This window comes from Triticum aestivum, chromosome 6D, assembly GCF_018294505.1.
Source record: "Triticum aestivum cultivar Chinese Spring chromosome 6D, IWGSC CS RefSeq v2.1, whole genome shotgun sequence".
Taxonomy (NCBI): Eukaryota; Viridiplantae; Streptophyta; class Magnoliopsida; order Poales; family Poaceae; genus Triticum; species Triticum aestivum.
This window is the reverse complement of record NC_057811.1, coordinates 373,641,895-373,656,193: the sequence shown is the minus strand read 5'-3', so window position 1 is coordinate 373,656,193 and position 14,299 is coordinate 373,641,895. Positions and strand designations below refer to the sequence as shown.

At 50.7% G+C, this 14,299-nt stretch overlaps 1 long non-coding RNA gene across 1 annotated transcript; it reads right to left on the bottom strand.

The window, feature by feature from the left end:
• Nucleotides 1-5,956: 5,956 nt before the first annotated feature.
• On the bottom strand, nt 5,957-7,116 carry LOC123142870 (uncharacterized). Its single transcript, XR_006470609.1, has 3 exons — nt 7,053-7,116; nt 6,857-6,952; nt 5,957-6,130 (listed from the first exon to the last, which is right to left on the bottom strand). It is a non-coding gene; the product is annotated as an uncharacterized lncRNA (long non-coding RNA).
• Between the last annotated feature and the right edge of the window lie 7,183 nt (nt 7,117-14,299).

Here is a 14,299-nt window from a genome sequence, read left to right as displayed (position 1 = left end):
TCGCTCGCAAAGGGCTTCAAGATTACATTGCACAATCGCCAATTGGTGAACAGTAAATAGCTTAGCCAGGTACATATATACACAAGACACAGTAGGAAGAAGATGTAGGATATCACTTCTCTTTCTTTTCATGGCCGTAGTGTAAACCTATGGCAGGAACATTTTTTCGAATTTTTGTTGGTGCCTTTTCTTGGATTGTAGAAAGATTACAAGATGACAGTGTGAATGTGTGCTTCTCTTGTATTTCAATCCAGGGACAGAAATTTACATTTAACATGCGCGTAGAACTTTGCTTAGAGAGAACACTAACTAATTCAGGTGCCTAAATATTTTTTCTTTGTGAAAAATTTAGGTGCCTAAATCAAAGGGTATAAATGGATAGTCAAGGTAAAGGTAGGATCGTATTCTATTTGACGGGACTGGATTCACGTCACACAAATATACAATATGTTAAAAATTGTGTTCTTTTCTTTATCCGTGCCTTTGGAGTTTTCAAATACGTAATCATGTACAATTTTGATATATGTAAGTTGCCTGAATTTTCATTTGAAGTCGGTCGAATATGTGGCTGTCTTTTTGTTTTATGAATTTTGTGCTGATTTGTTTAGTGTGGGTTGAGAATCGAAGGAATCTTCATTTATTTTCAGTTGATTCTTTTCTCGCTTGTAATGGGCTTTGAATCCCGTTAACCAGTTTGCTCGTTCGGGTGCTCGTTATCTACTTAGTAGTGCCCGATCGTCGCTCAACTCCCCTCAGATTCTCTTCTTCTCCGGCGTTTTCTCCTCTCCCGTTTCCTAGGGTTCGTCGGGTCCCCCCTCCCTCCCATTTTCTGTGCAATTCCTCTCGTGTTAAACCGTAGCATGGTTTAGCTATTATTAATCACATTCGATTTGAATTCTTCTTCTTGTCTATGTCACTCAAGTGAGTTAATCTGTGCTTGTTTAGTAGGGTTCAGAAGAGGATCCTTGCCAATTTCTGATGTCGAGTGTTTTGGTCTTGCATTGTGTTTCGTCCCTTGTTCATCGTGATATTTGTGTTCTTTTCTTTATCGGTGCCTTATCTAGTTGTAGTTAAATATAACCCTTGACCCCCTTTCCCATTTCTATTTTTTCTTTTGGTCTCTCAGGGATGGCTTGTCTTTCTTACAATACACCGAATGACCCTTGTCCTTCATGCGATTGAAGCTCCTGCTCGGTTCAGTATGGTGATGGGTCATCGCTGTTGGAAGCATGTCGCACTACTAGGAAAAGGCCTACTAATGGCGCACCTAATTTGGCCATTAATGGCGCATTAGTGGTGCGCCATTAGTGCCACGCCATTAGTATATTTTACTAATGGCGCATCACTGGTGCGCCATTAGTATCTGGTATATTAATGGTGCACCCCAGATGCGCCATTAGTATATACAACAGTGCGCCATTAGTATGTCTCCCAGGGGGCCATCTATACCCAGGTGCTTTGGCATACTAATGGCGCACAACAACAGGATGCGCCATTAGTAACTTCGGCATACTAATGGCGCACTGTTTAGTGATGCGCCATTAGTATCCTTTGCTATTTTTGAATTTGGATCATGGGCAGGTGCGCCATTAGTAACTTTTTTTTTATTTTTTTGATTTATTTTGAATTTTGAAGGCGGGAAGATACTAATGGCGCACCATGGGCAGGTGCGCCATTAGTAACTTTTTTTTTAATTTATTTTGAATTTTGAAGGCGGGAAGATAGTAATGGCGCACCATGGGCAGGTGCGCCATTAGTAAGTTTGATTTTTTTTTGAATTTTTTTGCCTCTCCAGATCTTAAAAGCCCCGTATCTTTTTTTCTGTTAGGTTTTTGAGGATTTTGAAATGTTTAACGGGGTGCCCCTAGTTAAATTCGGATGTAACTTTTCGAGTAGATGATTTTTCATATAAAAACTTTTTCATCCGAGTTCGTATGCAAAAGTTATGCCCATTTAAAGAAATTCCAGAGAGATTTTGCAAATAAAGTCGAAATTCATATTTGTTAATTTTCCCAACAACTAGACCACATATCACATGGGAAACTTATTTTATTTTATTTTTTTGACATTTCCATCATTTTCTTTTATTTTTTTAAACTGAAAAGGCGGTCGGGGGGGGGGGGGGTGCATTCGGTGGAATGGGCCAAGTTACTAATGGCGCACCGTGGGGGTGGTGCGCCATTAGTAGTTCACCTAGTAATGGCGCACCTCCCCAACCGTGCGCCATTAGTTGTTTTTCAAAAAAAAATTGAAACAAACAAAATTTGTAACAAAATTACTAATGGCGCACCTGTGAGTGGTGCGCCATTAGTAGTTCAACTAGTAATGGCCCACCGTGGGAGTGGTGCGCCATTAGTAGTTGAACTAGTAATGGCGCACCACTCACAGGTGCGCCATTAGTAGTTTAAAAAATAAAAATAAAAAAATTTGAATTTTTTTTTGAAAGATAATTACTAATGGCGCACCGTGGGGTGGTGCGCCATTACTAGTTGAACTACTAATGGTGCACCATCCCACGGTGCGCCATTAGTAACAGGGTGCAGCAAAGTGGAACAATCCTTTTATTGCAAAGGACAAGCCGGAAGTACTTCTTATATTAAGCAAAGCATTCTCGAGGACAAATGGTAATTTCGTCTAGTCACGCTCATCATGTTTAGTTGGTCACATTCACTACTTTGATAAACTGATATGTGGGTGGGCCGGTGCTAAAGTGTTTTTCTTACTTCAACAAACAAACCCACTTATGATTACCCCCTCTCGCAAGCATCTACAACTACGAAAGAAGAATTAAGATAAATCTAACCATATCATGAAACATATGGATCCAAATCATCCCCTTATGGAATAACACATAAATTGGGGTTTAAGCTACACTCTCGCAACCCATCATCTACTTAACACTGTAAAATGCCTTCCCCTAGGCCCAAGAATGGTAATGTATCATGTAGTCGACGTTCACATGACACCACTAGAGAAAGAACAACATACACTTCATCAAAATATTGAACGAATACCAACTTCACATGATTACTTATGAAAAGTCTTTTCCCATGTCCTCAAGAACAAACAGAACTACTCAAAAATCATATTCATGTTCATGATCAGAGGAGAATAATATGTGATTAACAATCTGAACTTAAAATCTCCGACCAAATAAACTAACTAGCATCAACTATAAGATGTAATCAACACTACAAGCAACCCACAGGTACCAATCTCAGGATTTGAGACAAAGATTGAATATAAGAGGTGAACTAGGCTTTGAGATGAGATGATGCTGGTGAAGATGTTGATGGAGATGGGTGTCGGCTTTCTGGGAACGGGGGTTCCCAGACTTGTCTGCCTGCGGCCCACGGCGTGGCTCCACCAGCGGCCCTATACGGCCCATCTTCACCAGCAAACACTCAAGACCCTCGCGAGGGACCAAGCCTCGCGAGGCGGACGACACAAGACCTCCTCAGGGGCGGCCTCACCAGGCTGGCTCGCGAGGAGCGGAGAGACCAAGGCAAGGGGCACTTCGCGAGGTTCCTGTGAAGCAAGCCATGACGACCATGACCAGGCGGGCGCCAGCGCGCAGTGTCCTCATTTCCTCTTTGGTGCTAAAGAGGCAAGCGCAGGCGAGGAGTCCCGAGGCATCAGGAAAAGGTTTCCATATCGATGCAACGAGACCAAGACCAGCAGGATGGCAGGACGGAGGTCACCGTGGAGCCCAAGACGGCGTCACTACCAGAGCCTTTGACAGGCGAAGACCACCTTTTGTCAGGATAGCTTGTACTCGTTGTCCCCCTTCAAACTTGGCCGTTGTGGGATCCCTTCTCGCTCAATATTTGGGAAGAGGACCAAGGCCTCTATAAATAGGACTAGCCACCATCGTAGGAGGCAACTCATCTTGGATCAGATCCATTCCATCCTCAAATCCACACCAGCTCACCGAGCGCAAGAACACCTCTCCTCAGGAGGCTGTTCTTCCCTTGTAACTGTTCATCATCAGCCCAAGAGGCAATCCACCAGACCACACTGGAGTAGGGTATTACACCACATCGATGGCCCGAACCAGTATAAATCTTGTGTCCCTTTGTTCTGTGGGTTCGTCGAGCTAGGCCGTGAGATCGTGGAGCGTGTGAGCTAGGGGGAGGACAGATCTTCGTGCGCACCCCAGTGTTCGAACCTTAATGGTTTTGCCGGAACCCGCGATCCGACATTTGGCGCGCCAGGTACAGGTCCGCCGAAGCTTCACCCCCCCCGACGGCTTCACCTCTCCGACCAGCTCTCATGGACGGCACCGCTTCTCCGACTGGATCGATGGGTGCCCTCACACTACTAGAGTCGATGGGTGCCCTCACACTACTAGAAAACAAGTTATTAATGGCGCACCTATTTTGGCTACTAATGGCGCACATTAGGTGCGCCATTACTAGCACGCCATTAGTAAGTTTTAGTAATGGTGCAGTAATGGCGCACCTAATAGTGCGCCATTACTAACCCTTAGGTGCCCTACTAGTAATAAAGCCAAGTGCGCTGCGCCACTAGTAACCTTAGAGGTGCGCCACTAACTAAAAAGCTAGGTGCGCCACCAATAAAGGCTGAAATGCGCCACTAATAGTATATTTGGAAAACAAAAAAAATACAAATTTACAAAAAACAACCTATAAGAAAAATAATTTAAAAACAAAAAATGAAATAAAATGAAATAGAACCATCATTTTTATTATAGCAAGAATATTACCATGTCTTTATAAGTATCCAATAAAAAGAAAATTGCACAGAAATAAAAGAAAATCCTATAGCTAATCTTCTACTCCCTCCGTCCAAGAATACCTCTCGCAAGGGAAGGAAATTTTGAACTGAAGTGCATTTTACATTACAACCCGTCATATTTCAAATCAAAATCAATCGAGTCCACGTCCGATCGGCAACAGCGCCTCGTCCTGGCATCGAGGAGAGCCAGAACTCATCTCTTCGGTAGCTCGTCACCACCCTCCCGGCAGCCTCCGACATCACGTACCCACCCTCCCGGAGTCGATCAACTACTTTGAGGTAGCAGATTCCTCCTCTGTGTCTGCTCCTGCAATTAACACTTTGAATGCAATTAACAATTTGAATGTTAACATGGGGCAAAGACAAGATGGATCAGTATATAACAATGGAGTACATGCACAATTAGATGTTCAAGCTGTTTAATGTCACTCCCATCATCACAATTTCATCTCAGGAAATGGAGTAGAATAGATTTAATTGGATGTTTGAATGATATGGTTACTTACAAGTGTCAGGGCTATTACGATCAGTTAAGTAATTGCACCTGATTAAAGAGGAGCCAAAGAATTTACATGTGGTCTAGTGCATATGCAAGTGCAAGTTACTCAGTTAAAATTCAGTACTCCATTGCCCAAAATAATTCAGTTAAAATTTTGTTAAAAGATCACTGAATTAACCAAGTACTCCAGGTCAGGTCCAGTTACTCAATGCATAATTTCTAAACCTATCATCAATGGAAGGTCACCAATTTTAATTGAGCAGTAGCTAATTGAGCAAACACACTGAGCTTATGCATAACACATTAGCTACGGAAAGTACTCACCTTGCGGTGATTATTTCACAGGGATAAACCTCCAAATATAACCACTATACCACACTATATAAATTGTGAATCAAGGAACTGCTGCAATTGACATGAGAAGATCAACAATATATGCTCACCTCCAGGAACAAAGTCAGCTCCATATATATGCTAGCTCCAGGGTAAATATGCCAAAATATCACACCTTGTGAAAAGAGCATCTTATTAAACAGTCAGTCACAAACATTCTAATTTCTTAACATAATTACAGTAAGTTACTTACTTGCGGTATACACAGGGGATAATTATCATATTAATTACCTTGTTTGAGGTAAATTAATTGCTAAAGTTAACATAAAATGTAAATTAGATGAACTGTAAACTGTTCAAGGAAACAGAAAGTGCAAACCGCATAACAAACAAAAATAGCAAGATTAGCCTCTTGTTTACCATTAAGTTTGGACTTTGGACAAAACGTGTTTTGATTGATCATACAGTAGATTTACGGGGCATCTCGCTGAAGGACGGGTCCTTGGCGATCTGCTCCGCCATCTCCTTGATGCTCGGGTCCTGCGCCCACGCCACAACAAAATCCACGATTCAAGTTAATTGTCACAGAAATTCCCATGAAATCGAAACAAATTCACAAGAAATTCGAGCTTGTGTAAATAAATCTTCCCAAGAACTCAACTTTGACAATGGAGAGAACAGAGCAGAGTATTTCTAGTTTTGCAGAAACTGTAAAATGCTTCAGTAGAGCTTGGTTACATTGAGCAAGTTCGAATATGTTAAAATGGACGCGAATATCTTTAGTGAAACCCAACCAAATTAACAACCGATTCAAACCTGTAGTATAAGTAAAATCCTCCAAGAACTCGCGTTTGAAAATGAACAGAACAAAACAGAGTATGAAACTGTAAACTCTTCATTCAGAGAATTCAGTATAAGCGCTTGGTTACATTCAGCAAGTTCATCATGGTGGAGAAGTCGAAGGGGCTGGCCGGAGCAGCCCCCCTGCGCGCGGGCTGCCGCCTCTGCTCCTCCATCGCAAGTTACAGTCATACACATTAAACTGATATTAAGTTATATTACCTCTCAATGAGTGTAACTATGAACTACTGAACCCCATTTAGATCAGTAATGCATTTTATTTCTATCGTCTACCTACCACAGTTGGATATTAACCAATCATAACAATATCTATATGACATGGCTAAATAAATTGACGATCCCAAAAAATGCTCGAGAAACTCTGAGCGTACTCATTCATAGGGAGCAAAGTATTACATCATATACCTGTATATCCTAGAGACATTAGCACAGCGCCACCCAAAGTCTTGTATAGCAGTCTCAAGTTCAGAATTGCTCATATACCCACGAATCATTTCTTCCCTAAATTTGTTGGAAAAACCATTGCGGGGCATGTTTCAACAAATATTCCCACGCAAGAAGAACATGAATAGAAAGTGAAAGCTCTGATTACGAAGCATACGTGATCTCAGGCTTATCCTGAAGAAGAGTACGCGAAAACGACCCATGTTTTTCATCGTTGATACCTGGTTAACAATAGCAGATTATTACTTGGGTGAACACCATATGCTAGAAATTGCATGTGAAGTTTATGAAGAATGAATAGACGACCAAATCGATGCTGATTTTTTCTATTCTTATTTTTCAGGGAGCTGAATTAATCTATGGCAGGAAAGTGGCAGATCGATATGCGGCCGTGACTGATAAAGCGAGTTTGGGGAAACAGAGAAGATATTCATTTGGTAACATTAATTGCGGGAGCTGAATTAACATGTGGCCAGCAAGTGGCAAATGGATGCATAGTCTTGACTGATAGAGCAAGTTTGGTGACAGACAGAGAGAAGATATGTGCCATTTCAGGAATCTAGGTTTACGAATTAGGGTAGGAGTCACTCCAAATCATTCATCCGGAGAGCTCTTGCTCTTCGTCACTGCCACTGCCAGTGCACTGACAGTCTGTCTTAACACCAGTCCCAGTCCATGAATAACAGCGGCATAATCCACGAATTCAAGCCAACTAACAGATCCGCGTCCTATTGAGCTAGCCACATGTACGATATCGGTCGCCGGTCCAGCACGCGCGGCGTGCGTCACTAAGCGCAAGGCCCCGGGAAACAGAATCCAGAGGACGGACACGGAGGGTGTGAGAGCGGAGAGAACCTGAGGGAGACGGGTCGAGGCCGCCTCTCGCGGCGGCCGGGATGGGGAGCGAGGCGAAGGCGCGGAGGAGGAGGAGGAGGAGGAGCGGGGGCGGAGCAGGGCGAGGCCGCCGTTGCTGCGGGAGATGGCAGCTGGATCCGCGCCGATACGGGGCGGGGGAGGCCACCGTGGCTGGTGGCGGAGGGGGTGGCACCTGTGAAGCTCGTGGGGCGGATCTGGCCGGTTCCCGGCGAGTGGAGACGGCGGCGGCTCCACCACTGCCAGATCCAGCGCCGCCGCTGCCTTCCGATCCGTCGCCGCCGAGCTCGGGCTCCTTGGCTACGACTGCCGCGAGGAGGCGCGAAGGGGACCGAAGAGAGAGGAGGGCAAGGGCCGCCGCGCAGGAAGAGGAGGGAGCACTTGCCTACAAAACCACAATGGCGCATGGATCGGGGCTGGGGCGAGGCCGAGAGACGTCTGTGTGTGTGCGTGGGGTGAGGGAGAAAAGGATAGGGTTCCGTGCGAGAGAGAGAGAGGAGAGAGATGGTGGACGGTCGGGCTGCGGCACTTACCTACAAAACCACAATGGCGCACCTCCTAAGTAATGCGCCATTAGTATCAAAAATAGCAATAGCGCACCAGGGAAAAGTGCGTCATTACTATGTCCAGAAGTGGGTCAAAGCTTGGTCAAACATAGTAATGGCGCACTTTACTAGGTGCGCCATTACTATTTTAGATACTAATGGCGCACTATGTATAGGTGCGCCATTACTATATAGTAGTGGCGCCCCGCATGTATAATGCGCCATTAGTGTCTATATTATCTATAGCCCGTTTTCTAGTAGTGTCAGCAGCACCGTGGGGCTACGCGCCTTCACCCCCGCCTTGCGGCGGGTGTAGTGGCCGCACAAGTTCAAGCTGGAGATGCCGCCCCGCTACGACGGTGCGGCAGATCCGGTGGCCTTCTTGCTGGCATACGAGGAGGCCGTTCTGGAGGCCAGGGGCGACGATAAGGTCATGGCCAACTGGCTCCCCATGGCCCTCGCTGGCGTGCCGCGCGCTTGGCTCCTCCACCTGCCGGGATCTTCTGTGGCCTCCTGGGGGGAGCTGCGCGACCTCTTCATCGCGCGCTTCAGGGGACCAGCACCCCCTGCCGTCGCGGACCTCCTCGGTGGCTCACAAGTGCTGCCCTCGGACCGTCATACCAAGCCATTCTTTCGCCAGATCGGCGCCGCCTCCACGCGGCAGGGGGCTCCCCCGGGTTGGGTGGCGCCCAAGGCCGACCTGACCTTCGACTCAGAGGATCACCCTATCACCACCGTTGGCCCGGGCGTGCTCCCAATGCTTTGCACGCCCACCATCTGCAGCGTAGCCGTTACCAAGACTCTCATTGACGGTGGCGCCGGCCTCAACGTGCTCTTTGTGGAGGCCTCTAGCCTCCTTCACATACCGCTTGAGTGACTCCACCCCAGCAAACTCTTCTTCGGGGTCGGCGGCGGCTCCTCCAACCCCCTGGGGCAAATCCGTCTCCCCGTAACCTTCGGCACACGCAGCAACTACCGCACCGAGCTAATCGACTTCGACATCGCCCGCATCAACCTACCGTACAACGCCATCCTCGGGTACCTGGCGTTGGCCCAATTCATGGCAGCTACTCATCCTGCCTACAACCTAATGAAGATGCCTAGGAGCAAGGGCATCCTCACCGTGGCCGGAGACACCAAGGAAGCCTAGGCGGCCCTCAAAATCGCTTTTAGGGCCACGGCGGCAGCTTGCCCGGCCGACAAGGCCGTACCCATGGCCAAGGGAGCTGCGCCGACCAAGAAGAAGCAGCTGTTCACTCAAGGCCAAGCCAAGACGAAGCAAATACCGGTCGACGAGGACGGCGCCTCAGGCGCCACCTTTACTATAGGCGCCAACCTCGCCCCAGATCAAGAAAGGAAGTTGGTGGACTTCCTGCGGCCGAACAAGGAAGTGTTCACCTGGGAGCCCAAGCAGCTAGTTGGGGTCCCGAGAGGAGTGATTGAGCATCATCTAAAGGTATGCCCCAACGTGCGCCCTGTGAAGCAGAGGGCACGGTGACAGTCCACAGAGAAGCAGTCTTTCATCATCCAAGAAACCTGCAAGCTGGAGGCAGCGGGTGTCATTCGCTAGGTCAGTTACCCAGAGTGGCTGGCGAACCCTGTTGTCGTGCCAAAGAAAGGAGGAAAGGAGCGCATGTGCGTTGATTTCACCAACCTCAACAAGGCTTGCCCTCAAGACCCATTCCCACTACCGTGCATCGACCAGATTGTCGACTCCACCGCAGAGTGCGACCTGCTATGCTTGCTGGATGCATTCTCAGGCTATCATCAGATCAAGATGGCGGTAGAGGATGTGGAGAAGACGGCTTTCTTGACCCCGTGCGGGGTGTACTGCTACACTTGCATGCCATTCGGACTGCGCAACGCAGGAGCAACCTTCCAGCGGCTGATGGACATCGCCTTGGGACGGCAGCTCGGGAGGAACGCTGAGGCCTACGTCGATGACATTGTGGTGAAGTCTCAGGAGGCGAGAACTTTGATTCAGGACTTAGAAGAGACCTTCGCGAGCCTGCACCAGTTGGACTTGCGGCTCAACCCGGAGAAGTGCGTGTTTGGTGTCCCTTCCGGCAAGTAGCTGGGCTTCCTCGTGTCCCACAGGGGCATCGAGGCCAACCCGGAGAAGGTCAAGGCGATCTAAGACATGAGCCCACTACAAACCCTCAAGGAGATGCAGAAGCTTGCCGGCTGCGTGACTTCACTGGGGTGCTTCATCTCCAAGCTGGGGGAGTGCGCCTTGATGTTCTTCAAGCTGATGAAGAAGAAGGGTTCGTTCGAGTGGACCCCCGAGGCCGACCTGGCATTTCAAGACCTCAAGAGATACCTGACCAGCCCGCCGGTGATGGTGGCACCCCGTCCTCTCGAGCCCTTGGTACTCTACCTGTCTGCCACACCCCACTCCGCCAGCGCGGCGCTGGTGGCCCTCAGAGAAGAGTGCCAGGTCAAGGGCCCGCCAAGTGGAGCCACCAAGCCGGACGAGGCAGCGCAACACCAAAGCGATGCTCCTGAGGCAACGGCTGCCCCAGCAAATCATCAAGCCCCTGAGGCCAGAGAACCATAGGAAACACCGCAGCCCCGGGAGCCAAATACTCCGTCAGCTCCCCCGCCCTCGTCGAGCACCCGGTGTACTTCGTCAGCATGGTGCTACGAGATGCATGAGCACGATACCCCATGCCTCAGAAGCTCTTGCTCGCGCTCCTGGTGGACTCGCGCAAGCTGCGCCACTACTTCCAGGGTCACCCCATCATGGTCGTCTCGGCTTACCCGCTGGAGAGAGTACTCAGGAGCCCCAATGCTGCGGGAAGAGTTTCCGAATGGAACATCGAGCTGCAAGTGTTTGATTTGGAGTTCAGCACAACTAGGGTCATCAAGGGGGCTGCGCTCGCCGACTTCGTGGCAGAATGGACTGACACGGAACTCGAACCGGGCGAGAACCGATCCCTCTCACCAGGGAGTGAAGCGCCAGATGGCTGGGTCATGTACTTCGATGGCGCGTTTGCGCGCCAGGGCGCGGGGGCTGGAGTTGTGCTCATCTCGCCCACTCAGGACAAGCTTTACTACGCCGTGCAGCTCTGCTTCCAGCGGGGCGAGAAGGTCTCCAACAACATCGCAGAGTACAAGGGTCCCATCTCCGTCCTCAAGGCTACGATGGCCCTGGAGGTGAAACGCCTCACCATCAGGGGGGACTCGCAGCTCCTCGTGAACTTCTCCAACAAGGTGTACGAGCCGAAGTATGAGCACATGGAGGCATACCTCGCGGAGGTACGCAAAATGGAGAAGCAGTTCCTGGGCCTGGAGCTACAGCATGTGTCTCGTGACACCAACAAGGAGGCCGACTACATCGCCAAGAGGGCGTCCAGGCGCCTGCCCCAAGAGACCGGCGTCTTTGAGGAACAACTCTTCAAGCCATCGGCAGCACCTCCGCCTGCGGAACCGGCGCCTCCTTAGGAGGAACTCCCCCAGCCACCGGCCTCGGGAGCCCCCGCCTGTGGCCCAACCTCGGGAGCGCGTGTGCTCCTAGCACTCGAGCCTCAGGAGGGGTGCTGGACCGAGGAGTTCAGGGCATACCTGATGCAAGGCACGTTGCCGGAGAACGAAGAGGACGCGGAGCATGTGGCCCGGCAGGCTACGGCGTACTGCATTCGGGACGGTGAGCTATACAGGAAGCGGCCAATTGATGTTTCTCTACGATGCATCTCCAGGGAACAGGGGAATGAGTTGCTGGCTGTCATACATGGTGGAGACTGTGGGCACCACTCGTCGTCGCGCACCCTGGTTGGCAAGGCTTTCCGCAGCGGGTTCTACTGGCCCAAGGCACTCAACGACGCGGCCGAGCTGGTGAAATCCTGCGAGGCCTGCCAATTCCACGCCAAGCAGATCCACCAGCCAGCTCAGGGCCTCCAGACTATCCCGCTCTCATGGCCGTTCATGGTCTGGGGGCTGGATATCCTGGGACCATTCCCTCGAGCACCTGGAGGTTACCGCTACCTCTACGTCACCATCGACAAGTTCACCAAATGGGTGGAAGTAGAAGCTGTCCGCACCATCCCAGTCGGGTCAGCAGTTAAGTTCATCAAGGGCCTCGTAAGCCGCTTTGGGGTCCCTAACCGCATCATCACCGACAATGGCTCACAGTTCACTAGCAATCTCTTCAAAACGTATTGTGCTAACCTTGGAACACAGATCTGCTACGCTTCCATGGCGCACCCCAGGAGCAATGGACAAGCTGATAGCGCCAACGTGGAGGTCCTGAGGGGTCTCAAGACCAGGACCTTCAAGAAGAAGCTCGAGGCCTGCGGCAGGGGCTGGCACGATGAGCTCCACTCCGTGTTGTGGTCCATCCGCACCACCACCACCAAGCCGACAGGCGAGACCCCGTTCTTCCTCGTCTACGGAGCAGAAGTGGTTCTCCCACACGAGGTCAGGCATCGCTCCGCGCGGGTCCTGGCGTTTGATGAAACGCAGCAGGATGCCATGCAGGGGATGGACCTCGTGCTAGGGGAGGAACGCCGCCGTGAAGCCTCGCTCCGAGCCGCAAGGTACCAGCAGGCGCTGCGGCGGTACCACTGCCGCAGCGTCCGCTCTAGGACGGTCGAGGTGGGTGATCTCGTCCTGAGGCGGGTGCTCTCCAGGGAAGGCTACACAAGCTCTCACCCATGTGGGAGGGCCCGTTTCGGGTCACCCACGTCTCCAGGCCTAGCGCCGCGCGCCTGGAGACGCAGGACGGGATTCCCATCCAGAACGCCGGGAACATCCAGCACCTCCGGAAGTTCTACCCATGAAGCAAGGCCCGGCGCCTGTGAAGCAAGGCCCTGTGCCTGTGAAGGTCTCCGCTCGTGACACTCTCACATAATAATGAGTGGGGCTGTACACGCCCCGGAGTCTTAGGAGTGCTGCCCTCGGGCCTCGTGGGCTCCCTCTCACGTCCTAGTGGCAGCACTTAGCTCCGCACTGGTGAGAAGACAAGAAGACTAGACTAGGTGTTGGACGCGGCTTTTCATTTGCTTTCCGCAGTTGGCTTGCCCCTCTTTAATGAAAATTTGCTTTCTGGTGTTCCTTGCCGACTTGGTTCCATCGCCTTTTGCCTCCTTTTTCTGCGCTCAGTTCCTCGTTTTGGCCCGTACTCTCCTTCGCATGCCTCGCGAGGGGGCTGGACAGGTGCCCTCGTGAGCGTTTTTTTCCTGTTCTTCGCAAGGCACCCTCGCTCGAGTTCACAAACTGGCGCACCTCTCTCAATCTGTGCCCCTCGGGTACCACGATGCGAAGTGCTGGGTCGTGGCCGGCTGTGCCTAAGACCAGGGCTCGGAAGGGCTCGGAGAATAAGAGTTTCTTAATGAATTTTTGCAGTCCCCGGATGCCTCCCAAGCCATGAAGGCCTCGCCAGGTGATTGGAAATGCATGCCTCACGAGGCGGAAATTACTACTTCGAGCGCATTAAGCTAAGTTATTCCTACGCACCTACGTAAAACATTGATGCTGCAACATGACACAGGAACGATAAACATAGCGTCGCAACTTGGAAGTCATGGTTAGTTGCATGCCCCTGCGGGGTCCCATACTTGTCTCTCTCTTAATGCAGGAAGAAAAGGGAGAATGAAACAAAAGTGGCGCGCGCGCTCCCGCGGCAGCTCACGAGGATGGGCCCACGGCGTTCTCCTAAGCTCAGCCAGACCCCTCCTCAAGCTTCACTGGGGCGCGGCGACGAGACGACCCACTACTGCCCTCGAAGCGGGCGCGGCGGCTGGTCATAGCCGTCGCTGCTGGAGCTGTCGCCGGAGGAAGAATCACCGTAGCTGGACGAGCAGCGGCCAGCGCTGAGGGCAAGACCATCATCACCCTCGTCACGACCGTCGCCAAGGCCGAGCACCTCGTCGCCGTTGTTGCCCTCGGGGCAGCACCCGACGCGGCAGCCATCTTCTCCGAATACCCTCACGTAGACGGTCGCGTTGCCGCCGTACTTGAAGTGGAGGGTGCACCGCCTGCCCAGGCC